The sequence below is a fragment of the Danio rerio genome, chromosome 18 (genome assembly GCF_049306965.1).
Source record: "Danio rerio strain Tuebingen ecotype United States chromosome 18, GRCz12tu, whole genome shotgun sequence".
NCBI classification, from domain to species: Eukaryota; Metazoa; Chordata; class Actinopteri; order Cypriniformes; family Danionidae; genus Danio; species Danio rerio.
Window position 1 is genome coordinate 49,310,001 of NC_133193.1, and position 26,912 is coordinate 49,336,912.

A 26,912-nucleotide genomic window follows, 5' to 3' on the forward strand; every position below is an offset into this window, starting at 1 on the left:
TATTAACAATTCATATTTAAATTAATTTCAAGCTTTCACACTTAGCTGATGATTGATTATAAAGCGTTTGGCATGCTGTCCCGGGAGAGAGCCCTGAGCTCATAAGATCCTCGAGTGCCGAGCTCCCTCCCGTTTGCAGGGCGAGAGGGGGGTTTGAGCTCAGGTAGAATTCGAGAACTCCCCTGCTGTAGTAGCTAATGAACAGATCATGATTGCTTTTAAGATATAACTACTTACTAGGAGCATGTCTATGGTGCCGATTTAGATTAGTCAATTAACTTAAGTCGCATGTTTTTTGGACGGTGGGAGGAAACCGGGGAACCTGGGGGAAACCCACGTGAGCACGGGGAGAACGTGTTAACTCTGCACAAAAACGCTAACTGGCTTGGTAAGCACTAGAGCCAGAGACGTTCTTGCTGTGAGGCAATAGTGCTAACCACTGGGCCACCGTGCCACCCATCTAGAAAACGAGGAGGTGAAAGGGAGGATTCTTCAAAACAAAGATGGTTGTTATATAGAACTCAGGGTATTTACAGTGCTTAGGAATCGTCTGATTGGTGAATCATAAATTAAATAATGCAGGACCAGCCGCAAGCATTCATAAGTATGTGATCCTCTCGAAGTTAGTTTATAAATAAACGTCATTTAATAATAATTATTTAATTAAAATATTTTAAATCGGAATATTATTATATCATGCGTATTTTTAAAAAAATTTTCATACAAATTTATATATTTTTTTATTGAAACAAACAAATCCACATAAAAAAAGTTAAATAAATTAATATTCTACTACTACTATTAAAAATAATAATAATTACAAAAGTATATATAATTAATATAATAATAATAATAATAATAATGATAATAATAATAATATAATTGTAATTAATTAACTTTTTATAACTATAATTTGAACATTTTAGGATGGATAGAAAATTATATTTTTAGGAGAAAGTTGGAATTATAATGATGCATAAACCAAATTAAGTCTCCCCAGTGAAGGATCTAAAGGTCAAACAATAGATATTAACAATTAATAAATATTCCTATATATAATTACTATATAATTACAGCATCATTTCATTGCAATGCAGTAAAACACTGCTATTTCGGGGCGACACGGTGGCTCAGGGGTTAGCACTGTCGCCTCACAACAAGAAGGTCCCTGTTTGAATCCCGGCCATCCAGTTGTCATTTGAGTGTGCATGTTTTCCTCCAGTTGGCGTGGGTGGTCTGGTTTCCCCTACGGTCCAAAGACATGCGCTATAGGTGAATTGGAATAGTTGTCGGTTCATTCCACTGTGGCGACCTCTGAAATAGAGACTGAGCAGAAGGAACTTAAATGAATATGACTATTTCTTTCTTTTTAATGAAAACAAAATACAAAACAAGTCAATTTTACTGAAATTAACAAGAAAACTTAATAAAGGTTTACTTTTTAAATGATATCTTTAAGGCCACATTTAAAAAAAACAAAACATAATTACATACATAATTATCAAATAGATTAAAATATCTTTGTAGGGGAGACATGGTGGCTCAATGGTTAGCACTGTCGCCTCACAGCTAGAAGGTTGCTGGTTTGAGTCCCAGCTGGGCCAGTTGGCATTTCTGTGTGGAGTTTGCATGTTCTCCTCGGGTTGTTCTGGTTTCCCACACAGTTCAAAGACATGCGGTACAGGTGAAATGAATAAAATAAATTGGCCGTAGTTTATGGGTGTGTGAGAATGTGAGAGTTATAAATAATCTAGCTCCTGTTTATCTAACCAACCTTCTGTCTCGCTACAAACCAACTCGCTCTTTAAGATCTCAAAATTCAGGGCTTCTGGTAGTACCTAGAATAGCAAAATCAAGTAAAGGAGGTCGAGCCTTCTCTCTCATGGCTCCTACACTCTGGAATAGCCTTCCTGATAACGTCCGAGGCTCAGACACACTCTCCCAGTTCAAAACTAGATTAAAGACCTATCTGTTTAGTAAAGCATACACTCAATGCATCACCTAGCGGGTTCCACACTGGCTTCTGCATCTTGCTTATATACACTATGAACAGCAGCTACGCTAATTATTTTCTTTATTCTCTATTTTCACCTGGGGATACTCATCCCGAGGTCCTCAGATTATGCAGAGTCACTGATTGGATCCAAGACCAGCGACGTGATGATCCCAAGGATTCCATATCCGGGACCAGGCCATATCCTGAGCTGCTGCTGCGCTGATGGTCGTGGGGAGTGGAGAACATGAGTTTGATTCCAGCGACGCTCCAGGGACAGACGAGTCTTCACTGAGGCCATCTTCCAGCCTAAACCACGGCGAATGAAGTTCTGCACAAGACTTTTGGCCAGCGGAGAAATTAAAATGGTCGTGCCCAACTGAGTCTGGTTCTCTCAAGGTTTTTTTTTCTTCACTCCCATCAGGTGAAGTTTTTTTTCCCTCTCCGCTGTCGCCACTGCCTCGCATGGTTCAGGATTGGTAGAGCTACGCATCGATGAATTGGCTCTTCAGTGTTTAAACTCTCAGTAATGATTAAATCACACTGAACTGAGCTAAACTGAACTGAACTGAACTTAAACACTAAAACCTGAACCACACTGTTCCAGTTACTGAACCACACTGTTCCAGTTACTATGACCATTTATGTGAAGCTGCTTTGACACAATCTACATTGTAAAAGCGCTAAACAAATAAAGCTGAATTGAATTGAATTGTATGGGTGTTCCCCAGTACTGGGTTGCAGATGGAAGGGCATCCAATGTGCAAATCATATCCTGGATAAGTTGGTGGTTCATTCTGCTGTGGCGACCCCTGATGAATAAAGGGACTAAGCCTGAGGAAAATGAATGAATGAATGGATATCTTTTGTAGATTTTATATATTCATTCCAGTGCAGCAAAACTAAAATCTCTGCATGATTCCTCCAGTCTTTGAGCCTTTTAAAATACTTCAGAAATCAAACAGTCCTCTTTTGATTTTAGGCCTGAATTCAGAATTTTCCTCAACACGTCATGTGATTTTTCCCATTTACGTAAACCCGACAAATCTCATGACCTCGGGCTGACCTGGATTTATTTTCCAGTGCCCATAGTAAAGTGTGTTTATGTGCATATTCAGCGTGCCACACACGCTCTCTCAGGGTCCCGTCTGTAACAGCACAGTTCAGACCCTCCACCCACAGGCCATATTGAGCAAACATGAGGAGCAAACAGCGGGGTGTGCCTGCCTGCCTGCGATGCCCCTCAGTGTCTCCAGCTCCAGCTCCAGCTCCGCCCAGAGCCCAGGCCATTAGCAAACACTGCGAACAAAAGGGCGGATGAATAATCGCAGGGAAATGTCAACGTTTCATCATGGCCGCCCGGCTGCCGCAGTTATCCATTAACCACACAGAGAAGTGCCGTATCAACCAAACGCCTCAAACCACAGCAATACATGCAGCGAAAACACAGTTAGAGAAGTAGACAAGAGACACACTACAACAGTTATTTTTTTGCTGCTCATTTAAAACAAGCAGAAACAACACTCTTCTTGGGTTTTTTGGGGTGCAACTTAATTGTTTTATATTCAGTCCAAGGTTCTCTAATTTCACAGTACTATGTACTGCACTATGAGTATTTAGTACAGCGAAATAACTCAAAAAATATCCATATATTAGCAATTTTCCATATTTTGTGCTTCATGGTTTTATTGTTTCCATTTATTTATGCTTTTGAATTGCATTATGGGAGTTTGATCTTTCTTCCATCAACGTTTACCATTGAAAATTTGGAAAAAGTGACTTTTATTAATATTTTTAAATAGTTTAAATCAAGGCTATTTAATTAGTTTGTCAAGGGGGCCGGTTCATGAAAAGCATCTCAAACGAAGGGCCGGAGAGATATAACTTGAGTGATGACACAACTGCATATAGGAGCCCATATGCTGTATATTTCCTCCTTAAGACACCCACGTTGGGCTTTTCTACATTAAAATGTGAATATACAACACAATCTCACGACAATTCCTAACTTTTTCATTTAGTGGCTAATTCGTACAAATTCGTACGATCTAATTCGTACATTTTAGTACAATTTGCGTATCCCCCAATGACGGTTGGGTTTAGGGGTGGGGTTAGGTGCCACGCCTCCTTTTTAAAATCGTACATTTTCTTATGACTGAACTCGTACGAATTAGCCACTAAACTGCCAAAACGTAAAATACTTACGTTTTCTCGTGAGATCAGGCTGGAATATATTGTATTTTGAAACTACATAATAGTGTAGTGCAGTGCAGTGTCCAATAGACTTTTCTTTTTTACAAACATATTTAAATTTTATATTTTAGAGCACAACAAAAGCAGTGCATTGCTGAAGTAGGCCTCTTCCTCATTCAGACACATTCATATGTTATTTTTTTTAAAATTGCATAACAATTAGGGATGCAACAATTATAGATTTTGGTTGTACAATTATATAGGCTGAAGAATAATCATGTTTACACGGTTATTACGTCTAATGTAAATTCAAGCTTTATATTAGGTAAGTAGCTATTACGATTGACTGTTGTTGCCATCTGTGTTCATTTATACATAATCATTATAATAATAATTCGTCTGACAAATCTTTTGTTTACATTGCACTGAAAGGCACGCACAATTCTCACCGTGAAATGTTTTCTGCTGCATGCGCAACTGCATTGCTCCGCGTGTGTCCGCATATTGTCATATATTCGTATATTTAAAATAACTTTCAAGAGGAAAAGACATGATATGGGAACAGCCGCTGCTATAGTTAATCTGGTGTGCTTGCGTATTAGCCTCGGTGTACTTCAAACTTAAAACTAGCGCAGTTGGCAACTTGGCATTACTTGTTTTAGTTGCAGCAGTTTCGTTTAGTTCCGTGCAACAGAAATGCAGCGTTGAGAAGCCTTTATGATAAATTAACTGTGACAATTTAAAGCGCAGTTAATAGTGAAATCAACTAATCATTGCACCCCCCTGCTCGCGCCACTCGCTTATGGTGACTCATGCTCTGAAATCCCTAAAAACCTTGTAATAACCTGCCATTACACTTACTGTTATTTTACACACTTATTTCTTTATATAATATTTCTTATACAGTATACTGTTTCAATACTGGGCTCATTATTGATACGTACCCCTGTATACACTTTTGGAGAGCGCGAAAAATGTTCCAGGAGGTCAATTTCAGTTTTTGTTTTCGCGAATTCGCCAGAAGCCGCGTTGTAGGCTTTTTCAGGTCTCAAATTTCTCTCTCGAGTGCCGTTCACGCCTGCTGTCCTTGCGTAAATCCACCAGATGCCACTGCCAACTGACCGACCGATCCCCCAACTCCCCCCTTTCCCTGAACCCAACCGATAGTATTTTCAAAAGCAATCCAGAAAAAAAAGCTGCCTGATTTTTACCATGTTTTCAGATCTGCTACTTGCTTGTTTTTGTTTTACCTGCTTTCTGGAATTGTTCTTCACCAAACTCAAACCACAACTCTGCGTCTTAAGTCCACTGACATATGAGGCGAGCCACTAGGGAAACTGCTAACAGCGGAAAAACCGTCCACACAGAGATCGCGGTCAGCTGGGATCACGAAAAGAAGCAGAAGCCGTCAGTGGCATCATACTCTCCTATAGTGTTCTTTTAAAGATAAAATGCAGCCATACGTAGCTCTGGCTACATCATTTGTGCTCTCCACATATGTATACGGGGGTGTGTATTCACAATGAGCTTGTGTTAAAAATGTTTAAAAAATGTCCCTTTGTTAAACTATAGAGTTGAGTTCCAACATCAACGGACAGAGCAGAGATTAACATCCCATAATGCAATTCATGACCGCAAAATAAATAAAAACATTTGTGAATTACGAAATACGGAAACTGTTAATTATCAGATATTTTTTCCAGTGTAGAGCAATTCTTACAGTGCAAAAAAAATAAAAATAAAAAAGGATAATATATTGCACTGTAATTGATTAAAGTGAGTTTTCATAACACAAGAATAATATAACACAAATTTAAACTATGAATGGTTGAATGACCCCCGAGGCAGCACAATGGCTCGCCTCACAGTAAGAAGGTCGCTGGTTCGAGTCCCAGTATGGGTGTTTCTCAGTACTGGGTTGCAGCTGGAAAGGCATCCGCTATGTAACACATATATGCTGGTATAGTTGGCAGTTCATTACGCTGTGGCAACCACTGATAAATAAGGGACTAAGCCGAAGAAAAATGAATGAATGAATGAAAGAATAAATGAATGAAAGACCCCCTAATGGCCCCTATCCACCATTCCATTTTAATCCAATCCACTTAAATTTGTCAAAGCAGTTTGATTAACTTAATCGACTTGCGGCGATGCAGTTTGTAGTGCTGCCGCCTCACAGCAAGAAGATCGCTGGTTCGAGTCTCGGCTGAGTGAGTTGGCGTTTCTGTGTGGAGTTTGCATGTTCTTCCTGCGTTTGCGTGGGTTTCCTCCGGGTGCTCCAGTTTCCCCCACAGTCTAAAGACATGCGGTGCAGGTGAATTGGGTAGGCTAAATTGTCCGTGGTGTATGAGTGTGAATGAGTGTGTGTGGATGTTTCCCAGAGATGGCTTGTGGCTGAAAGGGCATCCGCTGAGTAAAAACGTGCTGGATAAGTTGGCGGTTCATTTTGCTGTGGCGACCCCGGAATAATAAAGGGACTAAGCCAAAAAGAAAATGAATGAATGAATGAATGAATAACTGACTTGTGTTGGGGCAACAGGTATGCATGTGTGTAACCCAGCATTTTTTACAGAGCAGAACGAGAGACGCTCAGTCCACCCACACTAGAGATCTATTTGTGTTTTCAATGAGCAATGGATCCTTTATTATTGTCTTCTTTACAAATCGTGTGGACTTTGAAGTAAAAGAATCATGGTAATGTATTAAGCACAAATTCCCACTATTAACTACTGCATTATTTACCTGTAATAAAATGTTGGCTCTTTATTAGTACTTATAAAGTATCATCTTATTCTACATGCCAAATTCTATGCCCAATACCTAAACCAAACTTATGAACTGTTAAGGATTGTAAAATGTTGTAGTTAATTGTTTGTTAATGGAGAGAATTTACCCTAATGTATGAGTGAAATCTAAATTTACAATGTTTACAGTGTGCATTGTTTTTCTGGTGAACAATTAATCTGTGAATTGTTTTTGTTTTATTTTAGTGTTGGTCCTTCTCTGTTGATTTTAGTTTCCACAATGTTCTTAGCCTTGCCCCTCTTACAGTTAGTTTGTTATGAGGAAATGACACAAAAAGAAAGCCCCGCTCTCCTACTTAATATTCTGTTTCAGTTGGTAGTACATCAACATACTGTGATAAAAGTCTAGATTGTAGAACAATCAGAGTAATAATTGTCTCTATGAGCGATTACAAAACATATTACTCCCCATCCAGTGGTGTAAACAAGCCTGTTAATTTGCTTTGACTCCACTGCTGTTCTGTCCAGAAGGCAGTGTGTTTGTCGAGGGAGAGCGAGGTCAATAAGATGCCCGATTCATGGAGCGGATGTTTTGAAGGAAACTGTCTGAGGACGTCACTATGCAGACCTGCTCTCCGACGCGGCCCTTCCACCCTCCATTTCTCTCTCTCTCTGCCCGTCCCCAATGCAAAACTGTGTGCATGGCCCAAAAAGATATTTAGGGTTACATTCAATTTTGGGAAAGACGGGCTCATAAATGATCTGAATGTGTAGTATTTGCGACATACAGTTAAAGTCAAAATGATTAGCCTTCCTGAGATTTTTTTTTTAAATATTTCCCAAATGATGTTTAACAGAGGAAGGATTTTTCACAGTATTTCCTATAATATTTTTTCTTCTGAAGAAATTCTTATTTGTATTATTTCGGCTAGAATAAAAGCAGTTTTTAATTTTTTTAAAACCATTTTAATGTCAATATTGTTAGCCCCCTTAAAGGTTCATGAAATCTTTGAGTACTATTTTTGAGATTGTAACAGATTTGTGTGTGTGTTGAGCAGCAGTTTAGACAATGTTAGCACCTGCTAGCTTCAATTATGGGAAAAACTGGATAATTTTGAGCTTTTGTGCTAATTTCAGCTTCCAGGTTTAAAATGATTTTTGGGACGGGATCAAAATCGCAGACGTAGCGCAAAACAGCAAGTGCAAAGATGACGCGTCAGTTTCTGAATATTATTCATTGCTGAGTTTTATAAACATCCCAAGTCTCTGGAAGTTGTGGGAGTATCCCGCAAATGCATAGAGACTCCCGGATGCCCACAAATGACTGATAATCTCCTGGATATTGCGCGTCTTCTGCCCGGTCCTGAAATACGTTGCACACCTTTCACTCCACCGCATCCCTCCTAGCTCTTCAGGTACGTTGAGCGCAACTCACCCCCACCACTCTTCAGGTATGTCGCGTCCAGGGCCGGAGCAAGCTGAACTGCCGCTCTAGGCAGAGGATGATCACGCCGCCCTCAACCCCAATGTGAAAACGAAAGTGACCGGTTATGAAAATGAAGTGAGGTGTCGCGGACCTCTATGCTGCCGCCCTATGCGTGGATATAACTGAGGACGCGTGGGTGCTGAGGGAGGGATTGGGGGGTGTCGATGACGCTGCTCTCTCTATTCTGCTGACCTACGCGCGGAAATAACTGAGGACGCTCGGTTTTCGCGAACCTCTATTCTGCCGCCCTATGCGCAGATATAACTGAGGACACGCGGGTGCTGATGGAGGTGCTGACGCCGCCCTCTCTATTCTGTCGCCTATGCGCGAATATATCTGAGGACGAAGGTGGTGAGGAAGGTGTTGCGGACATAACTGAGGATGCGGGTGGTAAGGGGGGTGTTGCCCTCTCTATACTGCCACCCTAGGCGGCCGCCTAGGTCGCCTCTATGGACGCACCGGTCCTGGTCGCGTCGCGTGCAACTCAGCCCCACCGATCTTCAGGTACGTCTCGCGCACACACGCCCCCTACTCAGATTTGTCGCTCACTCAACACCCCTCCCCCCGCTCTTCAGGCACCCACTCTCCCGCTACCTCCCGCAAATCAACTCTGTAATGACTTTTCCCACTTTGGGATGTCTGGGTATGACGTCGTTCCTTTTGGCGCTTACCGACTGACCGCTTACCTCCTCATGGAGGGCTTTCCCACCACAACCAATTTGTCCAGTTAGCTCTTTGAGACGCAGAGAGGAGTTGACCACGACGAGCGGGTTCAAGTCCGGGGAAGAGCGGTTCCAGAAATCAGGTAAGAAAAAATCTAAATACAAAAAATTAAATAAACGAGTGAACGACAGGGTAAGAATTTGGTAAAATCCAAAAACGTGGTAAAAATCAGACGAGGGCTTTTCTTTTTCTGGACGGCTTTTGTAAATCATCGGTTGGGTTTAGGGAAGTAAGTGGGTGGGCGGGTCAATCGGTAAAATTGGTCAGGTTTAGGGAGGAGGAGGAGAGATCAGTCGATTGGCCGGTCGCAGTCAATCATTCAGTCTGTCGACAGCGGCCTCTGGTGGGTTTACGTGAGAACAGCGCGGGCACGAACGGCACTCGCGAGAGACATTTGAGATGCTCAACATTCGTGAAAACAAAACCTGCAAAATACATACCTGCCGGGACGTATTTTGCTGTCTCCAAAAACGTCAACGAGACTACGGTTTCAGAATGAGCTTGGGTTAGATAATGTACAAGCTGCCCTCTAGTGGATTTGTGAAAACAAACTGCCAGAAAAATAGTCCAGGGTACATATTTGTCAGATCTCAAAAATTTAGTCCTGGGCACGTATTTACTTCCAATGAGCCTGTTGTTTAAAATAAGTACGCAATACACTACTTTCTAATGAATTCTGTGTATAAGAATGCATTTAATTACAGAAAAAACATACAATTAATTGATATTTTGAATTTTAATAATCAAAAGCACTAATTGTTACACCTTAATACTTTTTCTAATGGCCGTTAGACAAGTTCAAATTGAAATGTAGTAGCTACTCAGACAATACATGATTTCAAACAAACCTTTCTATATTATATGTGCTCGCATCCTTCTTGCGGCCTCAGTAAATGTGCTAAGAGCAGTTTAGGGTAAATATAATTGTGTGCTATTCATCATGTGTGTGAATGAATGGCGAGGCGGCTGCTGTTTTTCCGGCCATTAGTACTCCGGCAGGTAAGAAACTTCCTCTAGGTGTGATGCTGGAAAGTCAGCGTCAGGACAGCTGAAGTATGGAGGCCTGCTAAACTTAACCGACCCACACGCTAAAACACTATTTATCTTTCATTATTTGTTCACCTATTTATGTTGCAGAGCGGGAAGGATTTTTTTTTTTTGCATGTGGAATGTCTGTATGAGAGATAGAAAGAGAAAGAGAGAGCGAGTGTGAGGAGAGAGAGAGAACAGTGAATGAGCCGCTGTTATTTATTTGGTTTGGAGCAGTGAAAAATCAGCCGGCGTATCACTAATTCCGTCTGCAGCCGGCCGCCGGACCAAGGAAAGCACTGAAATGAATGAAAGCAGAGCAGTGTGTGCCGCAATACAGTAGACATCCAGCATCAGCCGCTGTGTCACACACATACAGTTGAACAGCAATTTCTTTAGGAACCTCCCATAGACGTAATGATTTTATACTGTAAAGACTGTATATTCTCACCCCTAAACCCAACACTCAAAGGAAACCATCTGCGTTTTTTACATTTTACACAGAATACTTCCTTCTGTGTGATTTATGGGTCAATTTCCTCATGGGGGGCAAAAAAAAAACTTGTATTGCCATTCTTGTGGGGATATTTGGTCGTCACAATGAAGACAATTCAAGATTCACACCCACACACAGGTTTGTTTTTGTGAATTGAGGGGACATTCCATAAATTTCTATTGTTATTATACTGTACAACCTATTTTCTATCTCCTACCCTATCCCTAAAGCCATATATATATATATATATATATATATATATATATATATATATATATACACACACACACACACACACACACACACACACACACAAGCACACACACACACAAATAGTGCTCTGCATATATGAGTACACCTTTCACAAATCTATCTTTTAAATAAATTCTATTTGAATTTAAGAAGCTATACAATATCATATTCATGTATATGCTTTAGATTAGTCAGTACTGAAGCACAAAATAACTTACAATAACGGTCCAAAAACCAGTACACCCACATTTATATGTTATAGAAAAATATTAAATACAAATTTTAAAAAAGAGGAAAAATCAAGAGAATCAAAAAAAAAAATGTAGTTTGTAATTTATCTTTTGCAATATTTTGCTTGGATTTAATTGTATTATCTTTTAATTTCTAAATATTTTTGGTGACTAAAATATTATTTAAATAAATATATCCATTTAATAAATCTATTTGTTTAAATGTACCATTGCCTATATTTACTGAGAAATGGATAAAAATATATATTTTTTGAAAATGAAGTGTGCTCATATATATATATACACACACAGTATATATGATTGATGTGGCATATTTTATTTAACTTTATAATTCAAATATAAAGATAGAAATACTGAAATATTAATAATACAAAATATGATATTGCATATTCCATAGTAGGAAAACAAATACTATACAAGTCAATAATTTCCAGCTTTCTGCAAAACATTTTATTTTTTGTTTAACAGAAAAAAGAAACTCATAAATGTTTGGAACAAGCGAACGGTGAACTATTAATCCATTTTTGGGTGAACTGTTAATTTAACATTTATATATTAAAATATGTTTTATAATATAAACTATATTAAATATTTTCTATTTATTATAATTATTATAATATCACATAATATTATCTTTATCTGTCCGTCTATCCATCCATCCATCCATAATTTATGATTTTAAACTATATATTCATAACATTATCCATTAATATGACTAAAATCTATCTATCTATCTATCTATCTATCTATCTATCTATCTATCTATCTATCTATCTATCTATCTATCTATCTATCTATCTATCTATCTATCTATCTATCTATCTATCTATCTATCTATCTATCTATCTATCTATCTATCTATCTATCTATCTATCTATCCATCCATCCATCCATCCATCCATCCAACATAATATTTTTCAGTGAAAAGCTGTTCATAACATACTTCATTATTGATGACTAAATTCTATCTATCTATCTATCTATCTATCTATCTATCTATCTATCTATCTATCTATCTATCTATCTATCTATCTATCTATCTATCTATCTATCTATCTATCTATCTATCTATCTATCTATCTATCTATCTATCTATCTATCTATCTATCTCTCTATCCATCCATCCATCCATCCATCCATCCAACATAATATTTTTCAGTGAAAAGCTGTTCATAACATACTTCATTATTGATGACTAAATTCTATCTATCTATCTATCTATCTATCTATCTATCTATCTATCTATCTATCTATCTATCTATCTATCTATCTATCTATCTATCTATCTATCTATCTATCTATCTATCTATCTATCTATCTATCTATCTATCTGTCTATCCATCCATCCATCCATCCATCCATCCATCCATCCATCCATCCATCCATCTATCTATCTATCTATCTATCTATCTATCTGTCTATCTGTCTGTCTTGTCTATCCATTCATCCATCCAACAATTTTTTTTAGTGAAAAGCTGAAAGAAGCCCATCACAGTAGCACCACTAATCATAATAAAAGGCAGTGAATGATGCAGAAAGCGGTAGTGAACGTGTGCGCGACAGCAGAGGGCTAAAAGGTTGAGTGAAGTTTAAGCAGCCATGAGTCATGAATGAGCACACATTGTGAGCTCAGTGAAAATCCTCGCAAGTTCTTGGAAAAAAAAAAAGTCCTGCGTGACACCAGGATGCAAGACAGAGCCGAAAAAAAGAGGCGAGAAGAACACAGCTGTGCTTCTCCAGAGCTAATCTACAGCACAAACACTGCTCTCAATGACAGCAATTCATCCCCGGATCAGGCTCGTGTGCGTCTGAAGTCTGCTATTTTTTCATCTTACACCTTCCTCTGTTTATCGTCTTTTTCTGGCCTACGCCTCTCCTTCATTTGAATAAAGTACACAAGCTGGTTTACTGGAACTACCGAGGAAAACCATCACTCCTGGCCCCTGTTTTCCGCTCTCATGCCTTTTTCCAAAGTGTTTTTTGCGCCGCTCGCCATTTCAAAATGCTTTTAATTTTACTCTACACAACTCTACCCGCACCTAAGAAATGGACGGCGGTGAAAAAGGGGGCTAAATATAAACCTGTAAAAGGTAGCTTTGTGAAGAGAGAGCGAGAGCTGGAGAAACTCTCCCTGCGGCCTAACTGCTAGGAAGGAGCCAGGGGCCGAATTTTTTGCCCTCAATGAAAGAAGCGATTGTCCAGGGCCCCGCGGAGCCAGGAAAGTTACCCCAGTGGTCTGGTCCTCTCTGGCAGGAATGCAAGAAAGGAGAGAGAAAGCGAGCGGGACAGACAGACAGACTCAGATACCTTTCAAGCAAAAAAAAAAAAGGCAGCTTTTGAGGTGTTTATAAATATCACCTGTGAAGCGTGCAGCAGAAAATGAGCATGTTGGGACGTTCAGAAAAGACTCTCAGCTTGTTTGTTTAGACAGTGGCCGGTGAGCGAAGGGGATGGGGAGAGAACAGGTATTTTAGGACTTCATTGAGAAAAAGGACCTATTGATGATGATGATGATGATGTTCTTTGGAGTTACTCTCGATCAACACTGCACTGAAAAAAAATATTCAAAGATGATTCCTTGGATTTACTAAATTTTTTTTTACGTTAAGTGGTTGTAAACAATTTATTTTGAGCTGAATTTAAACAGAAAATTAAGTTGAATGTTATTAAACTTAATTTGTTTGTTTAAATTCAACACAAATAATTTGTTTGCAACAGTTCTGCATGCAACACTTTTCACAAAGCTGCACAATATATCGCCAAACTATGTGATAATAAAAGTGTTGCATGCGGAACTGTTGCAAACAGTTTATTTCTGTTGAATTTAAACAAACAAATTAAGTTTAATAATGTTCAACCTAATTTGTTTGTTTAAATTTAACACAAATAAACTGTTTACAACCACTTAATGTAAAAGAAATTGAGTAAATCCAAGGAATCATCTCAGAATAATTTTTTTCAGTGTATAAACACTATATGCATCGCAGACATGTGTGATGAATGACCTTTAAAGAGCCCCTATTTTACATTACAAAAGGTCGTATTTTGGTTTTGGAGGTCTCCAACAACATGCTGATACGTGTGCAATGTTTAAAAACACTTTAATTGTTTTTAACAGTTTTTCTCAGTCACTTTGGTGCATTTATCACAACACTATTTACATTTGCACAACAGTTAATGCATTTCACAAAACTATTATTACAAACTGCAAAACCTACTGTAGTTCAAAATGGATAGTGTAGTTGCAGATGTGTTCGAAAGCAACTCCTAACATTGGAATGGTATTTTAATATATTAATGATATCAATGCCAGCACTGCCTTTACATTTTATCAGTTAATTTAGCTGCTTTTTAAAAAGCTAATTTCCTTAAATAATCAGCCACTTTCATGCATATTTCTCGGATCTGCTCGAGACTGAAGAAGGTAAACACACTTCAACTTAAAAGTCTCACTCGACAATTCGAGGACTCCAATAATTTCTGAAAGTGTGCTGTATGATTTTCTCAGCTGCTAAATAAAGGTTGAGAAATGCTTGAAATAAAATAAATAAATAAATAAATAAATAAATAAATAAATAAATAAATAAATATATTAAAAAATGTTATACATTACAAATGTGTACTTTTTTATTTTGTAACTAAGCCACATATCTATCCATACATCCATCCCCCCCATCCATCCCTCCATCCATCTATCTTCGCAAAAATTCATTGCACTGTTTCTGAAGACCATGCAAAATACCACATTTAAATCAGAACTACAGCTTTTCTCAGTGGCTTTGGTGCATTTCTCACAACACTATTTACAATTGCACAACAGTTAATGCATTTCACAAAACTATTAGTACAAACTGCAAAACCAACTGTAGTTCTAAATGGATAGTGTAGTTGCAAATGTGTTCGAAAGCAACTCCTAACATTGGAACGGTATTTTAATATATTAATGACATCAATGCCAGCACTACCTTTACATTTGATCACTTAATTTAGCTGCTTTTTCAAAAGCTGAGATTTCCTTAAATAATCAGCCACTTTCATGCATATTTCTCGGATCTGCTCGAGACTGAAGAAGTTAAACACACTTCAGCTTAAAAGTCTCAATCGACAATTGGAGGAATGCTATTATTTCTAAAAGTGTGCTGTATGATTTTCTCAGCTGCTAAATAAAGGTTGAGAAATGCTTGAAATAAAATAAACAAATAAATAAAATAATGTATTAAATCTATCCATCCATCCATCCCCCCATCCATCCCTCCATCCATCTATCTTCGCAAAAAGTCATTTCACTGTTCCTGAAGACCATGCAAAATACCACATTTAAATCAGAACTACAGCTTTTCTCGGTGGTTTTGGTGCATTTCTCACAACACTATTTACATTTGCACAACAGTTAAAGCATTTCACAAAACTATTAGTACAAGCTGCAAAACCTGTGAAATGCTTGAAATAAAATAAATAAATAAATAAATAAAATAATGTATTAAGAACTTTTTTTTTTCAAGTCAGAATATCTGCTGAGGTTTTCACTCATTCATAGTAGGGCTGCACGATTCTGGCTTTAATGAGAAACACGATTTTTTTGTGCTTAAAATCAAGGTCACAATTTTCTAACGATTCTGTAGATGTAAAATAAAGGTTAATGAGTAGGCTATTATTATTGTTATTTCTCAAACAAAAGGTAAGAAAAACAATCATAATATTAGGCCTATGTGTAGCTCTACTGTTGATTAAAATGCTAAATTTTGTATGGACTTGAAATGGTTTTATGAATGGTTTTTAAATATGTCCTGGGAGTTAATGTTTCCCAGTACTGGGTTGCAGCTGGAAGGGCATCTGCTGCATAAAACATATGCCAGAATAGTTGGTGGTTCATTCCACTATGTTCTCTGTTCAATAACTGCTCAATGTTAAAAATAAACATTACTGGAGTGGTTTAAAGCAAAATGTATAAGGCCCCATTGATGATGAGGATGATTAAATGATGATGCTCTTTGGAGTCTCAACACTACGCTGCAGTTTGTCTGGCCACGGAAATCCATAAATCTCTGCAAGGCGCTGTTGCTATTTCATACAGTGTCCTCCTATTATAATACAAGCATTGACCCTAAAACAGTGAGCATCTGTGAGCATATGAATACTCAAAAGCAGAACTCTTAGGGAAAGCATTTTAAGTGGCGCTCAGGAAGGTAAGCAAGCCCTGACTGCACCGTCAAGAATGATTTTTAGAAAATGTTTTACATGTAAATAAAATCTAAATTGCACATTTATTTCGGCCTGTTATGTGACAATTGTGTGTTTGTAACATTTACGAGCAATTCCTGAGCGAAAGGAATTTTTTTTGGTCAGTGTAAGTATCATGTAAGTCATGCAAGGCATTTTTGCTTTAGAAAATTAAAAAATACATCCATTTATTAATTCTCTTAAGGGGCGACACAACGGCTCAGTGGTTACCACTATTGCTTCACAGCAAGAAGGTCGCTGGTTTGAGCCTCGGCTGGGTCAGTCGCATTTCCGTGTGTAGTTTGCATGCTCTCCCCATGATTTTCCCCACAGTTCAAACACATGCGCTATAGATGAATTGAAAAAAAAAAATTAAATTGGCTGATAGGTGTGTAAATGAGTATGTATGGGTGTTTCCCAATACTGGGTTGCAACTGGAAGGGCATCTGCTGTGTAAAACATATGATGATATAATATGATCATTCCGCTGTGGTGACCCCTGATGAATAAATGAACTAAGCTGAAGGAAAATGAATGAACAAAAATGCTGATGAGTTCTCCCTGTGTGGAGTTTGCATGTTCTCCCTGCATTCGCATGGGTTTCCTCCGGGTGCTCCGGTTTCCCCCACAGTCCATAGTCATGTGGTACAGGTGAATTGGGTAGGCTAAATTGTCTGTAGTGTATGAGTGTGTGTGTGAATGTGTGTGTGGATGTTTCCCAGAGATGGGTTGCAGCTGGAAGGGAATCTGCTGCGTAAAAAACTAGCTGGATAAGTTGGCGGTTCATTCCGCTGTGGCGACCCTGGATTAATAAAGGAACTAAGCCGACAAGAAAATGAATGGATGAATGAGATCCTGATGAAAAGCCACTGAAAGGCACCATCATAGTCTTTTGAAGGAGCACTTGATTACTAAACTTGAGCACATTACTTGTCCTTATCATAGTAAATTTTCAATGTTGTAAGTAAAGTAAAAAATGCCTAGAGTATGGATTAAAACAAAAATGTAATCTCTAAATGAATATTGCATGTTTAATTCAGTATGTTACATGAAACGCCATCTTATACGTCTCAAACATCTGTAAGTTATGTTAGGTATTTTGCTTTTTATTCATTTTAAACCATGCAATAACCTGGAAAATGGATTTTAATTCATTCATAATATATCTTTACTGTTATTATAAAGCTCTGACACATAACTTGCCCTCATGTATTTTAACCAGTCATGCCCAAACTAGGACCCGAGGGGCAAAGTTGGCTCTCTGTTAACCTTTATTTGGCCCACCATCCCTTCGAGAAGAGAGAGAGGATGATGGGGATGTTTCGATGTTTTATTGAAAAAAGCTAACTGAAATTAAATGCTTCGATTAAATGGCGTAAATGAATCAGATTTTGTTTAAATGCACATACTATCACCCGGCAATGCAGGTATTTTGGTGAGCAAATTAAGTCAAAGGCAGATTGTGCTTGACTAGTGTATTCAGGATTGAACTCCACTGCATTCTCTGAAATTAAGGTATAGGAGCTGTCACAGGGGCAGTATGTTTTTAAAAGGTAGATATTTGTACCTGAAGGGTCCATAATGGTACCTAAAAAGTACTTTTTAGGTACATTTGGGCACTAATATGCACCTTTGAGGTAGCACTGTGGGCTCTTTGGGTACAAATATGTATCTTCGGAAAAGGTGCTGCCCCAGTGACAGCTCCTGTACCTTTATTTCTGAGAGTGTGTGTTATAAATGTGTTTGTTTTTATTGCAGTAAGTTATAATTAAAAAGTTATACTGCATTAGTTAATATGATTTAAATTAATGTTTTCTATTAATTTTGAAAGATGGCGACTTTAATGTTATATAGTTTGGTATATATACCTTCGGCTCACGGCTCTCAATGATATTTGGTTTTTGGCTCTTCATACGAAAACGTTTGGGCACCCCTGAATTAAACGTTAATTAAAAGTTAATTGGAGCAGGGTTTACAAAAACCACAACTTCCGTTTTTTTTTTTACTTCTTTATTCAATTTGTCATTCAATTGCTTTGTGCAGAAATGTCTTTTGTGAAACAGATGGAGGTACAGTCCGTTCTGTCAACCGCACACTACATGACAGCAACTACTCAAACGCCCACAAACTCTTTGTAAACCAAGAGTCGCTGTCATTGGCGAAGCAGTGGTGCAGTAGGTAGTGCTGTTGCCTCACAGCAAGAAGGTAGCTGGTTTGATCTTCGGCTCAATTGGCGTTTCTGTGTGGAGTTTGCATGTTCTCCCTGCGTTCATGTTGGTTTCCTCTGGGTGCTACAGTTTCCCCTACAGCCCAAAGACATGCGGTACAAGTGAATTGGGTAGGCTTAATTGTACGTAGTGTATGAGTGTGTGTGTAAATGTTTCCTAGAGATGGGTTACGACTGGAAGGGCATCCGCTGCATTAAAACGTGCTGGATAAGTGGGCGGTTCATTCCTCTGTGGCGACCCCGGATTAATAAAGTGACTAAGCAGACAAGAAAATGAATGAATGAGTCGCTGTCATTTCTGGAGGAGATTCGCAAACAAGACCAAGTTGTGAATTACTTCAGAAGAGCAGCACAATCAGACGAAGCATTATCCGGAGGACGAAAATGTGCCATATAGGAGGTTGGGGTCGTGATCTCGTTCCTTTCGAGTGCGCATGCACATTAGGGCATCCTGAAAAAATATGCAGATTTTGTTTGATTTAGACGTTTAGAAACTAAACTTATAAGGCAGTTGTTTTTTTAATTTTGTTGGTGGTTCTAAATATGTAATGTAGTTGTAAACAGTTTTGGAGAATTTGATGTTTCCCCATTCAGACAGAATGCCTGAGCATACTGTCCAAGAGGAGTTTTAAAAATGTCCACCAAGTGAAATGACTTGCCTTAAAGGACTTTGTTTCTACTCACTGATTTCTTTTATCTTTGCCATAATGACAATACATAATATTTTACTAGATATTTTTCAAGATACTAATATTAAGCTTAAATTGACAATTATGGGCTTAACTTGGTTAATTAGGTTAATTAGGCAAGTTAGGGTCATTAACCAAAACATTCTATAATGATGGTTTGTCCTGTGGACAACTGAAAGACAATATTGCTTAATAGGGCTTCATTGCTTAATATTGACCTTAAAAAAGTTTATAAAAAAAATTAAATTTATTCTAGCTGAAGTAAAACAAATCAGACTTTCTCCAGAAAAAAAAAATGTATTATAGGAAATACTGTGAAAAATTATAACTATTTGGAAAAGAAAACAAACTATAGTTCACCTCCCCCCTAAAAAAAGTGGTTCTTAACTTTGTGAATTTCTTTTTTCTGTCGAATGCAAAACAGGTATTCTGGAAAAGAAGCAGCCATTGATATCCACACTAGGAATAAAAAAATAAAAAAAATTTTTATATATTCTTCAGTATATTTTCCTTTGTGTTGAAAAGGTGAAAGAAACCCAAGGATGAGTGAATGATTTTTGTGTGAACTTTCCCTTTAAGGCTTATTGGTGTGTCACACTCAAGGCTCCAGTGGCACCGAGCGCTGTTGGACATTACCTCTATTCATCTGTCCACCTCTCTCTCCTTCCCCTCCTGGCTGTTTATGGACCCCAGCAGCCTAAAAACAGATCGATGGAAAAAATTGAGGGAGGAGAGGGGAAAAAAGGTAAACCTCTGTTCAGCTTTGGGGGAAACCTCCAAATATTAAAACACTGACAGGTATTTTACCGACCTGTTGCATAAGTGTACTACTGACATTCAGCAAGTGTGTTCAATTTCTTTTACTTCAACTTATGCTGTGTTTAGACTACACTTTGTCTACAATAAGGCTTCTTTATTCAACCAATTATTACTCGCCATGTTTAACGACCTACGTAATGTCATCTAGAAAGTCGTAATTATATCTCTTGCCCCTGGTTTATTGATAAATGGAGAGCACAGAAATTATGAAGCTTATAAATATGTATATATACAGTTGAAGTCAAAGTTATTAGCCCCCCTTTGAATTTTTTTTTCTTTTTTTAAATATTCCCCAAATGATGTTTAACAGAGCAAGGAAATTTTCACAGTATGTCTGATAATATTTTTTCTTCTGGAGAAAGTCCTATTTGTTTTATTTTGGCTAGAATAAAATCAGTTATTAATTTTTAAACACCATTTTAAGGTCAAAATTATTTGCCCCTTTAAGCTAATTTTTTCCCCAACTGTCTACAGAACAAACCATCATTTTACAATAACTTGTCTAATTACCCTAACCTGCCTAGTTAACCTAATTAACCTGGTTAAGCTTTTAGATGTCACTTTAAGCTGTATAGAAGTGTCTTGAAAAATATCTTGCAAAATATTATTTACTGTCATCATGGCAAAGATAAAATAAATCAGTTATTAGAAATGAGTTATTAAACTATTATGTTTAGAAATGTGTTGAAAAAAATCTTCTCTCTGTTAAATAGAAATTGGGGAAAAAATAAACAGGGGGGCTAATAATTCAGGAGGGGTAATAATTCTGACTGATTACTTTGTTTTCTTATCTTAGATTTTTGGGTCCCATTTTATATTAAGTGTCCTTAACTACTTATATAAAAATATAAATACAATCTACTTACTGTGTTCATAATGTATTGCAGAACACTTCTGGTGCTACTGAGATGGGATATAAACATCCATACACACTCATTCACACACATACACTACGGACAATTAAGCTTACCCAATTCATCTGTACAACATGTCCTTGGAGGATTTATAACGACCAGAGAATCAGGGCCATGTCTCATCCAAAAGACGGCGCTCACTCAGCAGTATAGAGTCCCCTTCACTATACTGGGGTGTTAGGATCCAAACAGACCACAGGTTGAGCACCCCCTGCTGGCCTCACTAATAACACCTCTCTGTCACCAACCTAGCTTTCCCATCTGGTCTACCATCCAGGTACTGACCAGGCACAGCCCTGCTTAGCTTTAGTGAGTAACCATGTGAGAGTGGCAGAGAGCAAGCTGCCAGCTATAAACAAATGATACCTGAACAAATGAAGACAGAACTTCCATCTGTTTCTATAAGTATGAGACTGATTTCATTCATTCATTCATTCATTCATTTTCTATTCAGCATAGTCCCTTTACTAATCTGGGGTCACCACAGCGGAATGAACCACCAACTTATCCAGCATATGTTTTACACAGCGAATGCCCTTCCAGCTGCAACCCATCTCTAGGAAACATCCATACACACTCATTCACACACATACACTGAGGACGATTTAGCCTACCCAATTCACCGCTACCGCATGTCTTTGGACTGTGGGGGTAACCGGAGCACCCTGAGGAAACCCACGTGAACATGCAAACTCCACACAGAAACGCCAACTGACCCAGCCGAGGCTCAATCCAGCGACCTTCTTGCTGTGAGGCGACATCATATGACAAAAATCTTGTAGATGTACTTCCAACTGAAATTGAATACAGAGTAGGGGGCGGGGCTTTCTTTTTGTGCATCATTCGCTCAGCACTCTAACAGTAAGAGGGGCGTGGCTAAGAATATTGTTGCTGAAGCGTTAAACTGACGTCAACAGCGAAGGACCGACGCTCCAAACGCAGAAGCAAATGTCATTTAAATGACTTTAAATGAAGATTACCAAAACAAAAATAAATTTTCAGTGTATTAACCTGCACAGAATATATGTTCACATAAAATAATAACAAAGCACGCTAGCAAAATAAACATAAATTTAGATTTCTTCGAGATGGAGAGGAGCCTACAACACATTATTTCTGACAGACATAGAACGGTGAACATAAAGAAAATGTGTTTATTACATTCCAGGCGATGTCCATGTCAAGAGCTGTGTATGTATGTTAGAGAGGAAGGTACAGATGTGTGTGAGGGCAGACATGAGAGAATGTGTTGGTGTATGAGGAAGGGAAGTATTCGACACATTCCAGTGCTATGGCTAGTGAATGATGTGATTCTCTCTTTCTCACACGCGGGTGTTGTTTTTAGACCCTTGCGCTGCTGTAAGGAGAGCAGGGTGCTGGTGGACCATTAATTTGGCCCAGCTGGATTCCTGTCATTGCTAATTGGTGTAAACGAGGGGAACTTGAGATTGGCAGGACACAAAAACACCCCCCTCTTTGCAGTAACGGGACAGTGGCAGGGGCTGGCCTGAGAAGTGGACCGGCCTCGAACTTATTAAGCCAGAGATGTTTATCTGACCATCTTCAGTCAGATGTAAGGCATAATTGTCAAGAGCTACAGTTGAGGCTGCAGGCAAAAAGGATGTCAATTGAACGCGTCGCTAATTTGGTCGAGACAAGCTGATGCAGTAAGAAGATTGTTATTTTTGCTTAAAGTTCCCTCGGGCGACACATGCAAATGAGAGGTTGCTTTCAAAGAAGTTTACTTAAAAAAAAACGAGGGTTGGCTTTTGAAGTCAGCTCTTTGCAAATACAGTGAGATATTTGACAAGAAAGATCAGGAAAAACTTTATTTTGATTGCCTGCAGCCAAATATTGTAAAAAAATGACAAATAAATGTAGTAATTGTGTTTGATAACCTTCTAGCACTAATGATTTTTGCTTTTTGTTCAAACTATATTTAAAATGAGCTGAATCAACACAAATCTTGCATTTTTGGGGTTGATTGTTTTAGGTTTAATCCACTCAAATTAACTTAATCGGTTTGTGTTGGGACAACATGAAGTATTTATGTGGAACCCAGCATTTTTTACAGTGCATTTCATCTGTATTACACTGCAAATCTCACATAACGGACTGAAATGATTAAAAAGACATTGACAGAAATTAATAGTGTGCATAGTACCCTGTAAATAAAGAATTTCTAAATAAAATGTTATGTTTTGAGTCCATTGCATTAAAGACAAAAATATAAGGTCATCGATTTTAGGAAGGCTGCTCACAAACTGTCGAAAGTGTGCAATCATACAAATACCTTGGCACAATTATTGACTCTAAACTTTCCTTTCATAAAAATTGTGAAATATTGTGTAAAGGGGGCACCAGTGACTATTCTGTTTGAAGAAGTTAAACCGATTCCATGTTGATTAACACATGATTATTTTTTTTACCATGCTTTTCTTGGATCTGTTATATCATTTACTTTATCGTGTCATGGTTTGGGAACCTTTCAGTTAAGAATGAAAACATACTAAGGCCCCGTTTACACAAATACGTTTTAGTTTTAAACCGCATAAGTTTTGCAACGCCCGAGTTTGGACAGAGCGTTTTATAAACGCTGGAGAGGCTGTTTTCATTCTAAAATGCTGCTGTGGATGGGGGAAATCTGATTGGGGCTTTTCCTCAATATTAAGTAGCCTACACACAGTTCAGTCCTGCATCCTCTCCTTGTAAGTTCAGGCTTCGCAAGTTTAATATGAAAAACAAACTCCCGAGGACACGTCAGGTAAATCTTCAAAGGGAAGAGTGTAATTTATAACCTTATTCACATCATCCTGGATGCGTTATTTCACTTTCTTAACAATAAAATTAAAAAATTATTTAAGGAACTGCTATTTTCATTTTGATATTAGCAACTTAACAAACAGCAGAAATGTTGAGGCGTCGTGCTGCATATATGAGCGTCATCTTAACTGTATGCTTATTTATAACAAAACGGAACCGATAACATCACTGCCTCCTTTCATTCTCATTAAAAATACGAAACATGCCCTCTCTTTTGCTGAATATCAGTTTTAATAATCAATAATGGCCATTATAAAAGTATAACGTACAATAAGTTTATACATTATAAGAAATAAAGGCAAGCAATCAGTCAATATACAAAACGTACATGGTTACATTATTTATTAACTTATCTCTGCGCTCAGCCAAAACACATTACCTGAGAACAAGTAATAGATTCAAAAGACCAAAGTCGGAGAATATGTTGTTAGATATAGACAACAAGATGAATTAAATATCACGTTTAACAAATATAGTGAGATTAGATCCAGTGGTAGATCCTTGATGAACAGTCCGACGAGCACAGCTCTCATCAGGCTAGATATGCTGCAGCGCATGCCAGAGAGTGTGTGTGTGGTCACGTGATGTGCGACAACGCTGGGTGAAACGCTAGTGCGGACACGGATCATTTTCATTCTTTAACGCCAGTTTAAAACTAAAACGTACAAGTGTGAACAGGGCCTAAATCAGTTAGTTGATGCTCCAGAGAGCTGACTGGGGTGTCACTGGCCAATCTGGAGGCTGTGTACACCAGAAGAGAGCTAAAGAGAATTACAAATTCAAAATTTAAGTGACACTACTCATCCCCTACACTCAGCTCCTTCCTTTTAGTCACAGGTTTTTAGTATCAAGCTGTAGAACTTAATGATATGAAAATAGTTTCATGCCAGCAGCCATTAGACATTTAAATAAGGCATAGACTAAGCAGACGTGTTTCTGTGATATGTGTATTTTACAATTTATCTAATGTTTTAAACAATCTGGGGGATGAACACTTGAAGAGATTACTTACTATTTTTCATTTATCAAAGAGAGAGTTTTAAATGTCTACAATACCTAACAAAAATCTTGTCGCCTATCCAAGGTTTAGGAACAACAAATAATAACTTGACTTCTAGCTGATCATTTGGTATCAGAAGTCGCTTATATGAAAAGGCCTCTAGATTACGCTTATATTACCAAAATAAAATACGATCATGCCTTGATTTTTAATGATTTCATCAGGGGCCTCATGTTTGAAGACTTGCGTGGAAATCATACTAAAACATTGCGTACGCACAAAGCTGTAAATGTGCGTACGCAGAAAAAAATTCAGATGTATGAAACACTGCGTACGCCGAATCTCACGCATATTCTTTTGTACATCCGAATGAACATGAAACTAAGCGCAACATGCACGAGCGCAAAACCCCTCCCTGCCTCCTCCCCCGTATGAATATGCTAATGACTCTACTTTGGCAAAACCCAACGAAAAAGCAAAGGCAAAAGCAAGCAAAAAGGGAAACTTTGAACAGAATGTGAAATGGAGGTGCTGCTTTCGGAGGTAGACCGGAGAAAAGCGGTGTTATTTGCAAGTTTGTTCTCCGGAATTAACAACAAAAGAAAAAAATAGAGTGGGAGAGTTTAGCTGATACGGTTAACACAGTTGGGTCTAAACATCACACTGAGTGAATTAAAAAAAGAAATAGTGTGATTTATATCTGTAAAATGTTGCAGTACCCTTAATAGTCTCAGTGGCGCAGCTAGTAAGATGCATGTCAACATGTTTTGACACGTTCGAGCATGAACTCGATTCGAATCCAGCGTCTGATGAACTCTTTCTTTTTTCCCCCGCTACATATCAGATTTTGCCAACTATTTATCACGAGAAAGACAAGTAGGAATCATTAATAAGTTTGTGCATCATATTTTATTTGCACATTTATTGAATGGAAATGTTTCTGATCCACGTATGCAAATTCATCTTCAGATAGTGTCTTTATAGCAATGTGCGTGCGGTAGATAGCTCAGATTACATTGGGAAAACAGGCGACCGCTTCAAATTGCGCTTTAATGTTTGGCTGGTCAACTGCATGGTATGGAAACCTTATATACCTGCTAGATGAACCCGTCTCATACAGCTGCCATTGCAAGGCTCAGACACTTTGTAGAGAGGAATTTAACACAACTGCTTCTAGGAGTCGCCAATGGAAATAAAACAGACACGCACAAAAAATGTGCGTACACCAGCCAGAAAGCTGGCGTGGAGCTGCGCACATTCCCACGTTCAGTTCATTGTTAGTAAATCCAAACGTGAGGGATTCTAAGCGTGAAACCTGGCGTACGCAAAGTTTTTGTGCGTACACAGCAGTGATACATGAGGCCCCAGGACAGTAAGGTCTGACGCTGCTTAGACAAAAGTCTTGTCACTGAACAGAAATAATGTCGAGTATAGAATATAAAGTCATGCTGCAGTGGAGAAAGAGTTAATATTGTGTCTGACTCCATCATGAGCTTGGAGGACTGCATTCATACATCTCTGCAATGACCCAAATCACTGATTAATAAAAAGTCATCTGGAATGGCAAAGAAAGAGTTCTTGCAGGACTCCCAGAGTTCATCAGGATTCTTTTGATTCATCTTCAAAGCCTCCTACTTCATCTTACTCCGGACATGCTCAATAATGTTCTGGTGATTGGGTTGGTGATTGGTCAAAACATGTTGCCATGCGCTTTACGAGCTACGCCACTCACGCTGCTGTCAATTGTGCTCTTTAGTTAATTTGTCTCTGTCAATCAAACAGTGATGGGCGGAAAGTTGCTCAAATAGCTTATTCCAACAAGGTGCGCTATTTGCACTTAGCCTAAATAGACACTCCAAAATCGTCATTTTACCCCCTTGCAGGGGCCCCAAGTGCACACATGCCCCTGGGCTGGTGCCCACAATGCCCATTGGTTAATCTGGCCCTGCTTTAAAACAGCAATTTGCATGATAAATAACTGATTGAATCACCGACACGTGAGGATGAGTATTTCACACTGTAGATGATGTCATACATAAAAGGGGCGGAGCCT

The 26,912-nt window shown here is 38.4% G+C and overlaps 1 long non-coding RNA gene across 6 annotated transcripts in view; it reads right to left on the reverse strand.

The window, feature by feature from the left end:
• Positions 1-26,912, reverse strand: part of LOC137488230 (uncharacterized) — a 72,983-nt gene that overhangs the window by 21,761 nt on the left and 24,310 nt on the right. For 5 of the 6 annotated variants that reach the window (XR_012393863.1, XR_012393861.1, XR_012393862.1 and 2 more), the window contains one exon: positions 19,940-20,000. The exons of the other annotated variant lie outside the window; for it this stretch is intronic. This is a non-coding gene — a long non-coding RNA (uncharacterized lncRNA). The remainder of the gene's footprint in view (positions 1-19,939; positions 20,001-26,912) is intronic. 6 annotated transcript variants of the gene reach the window in all.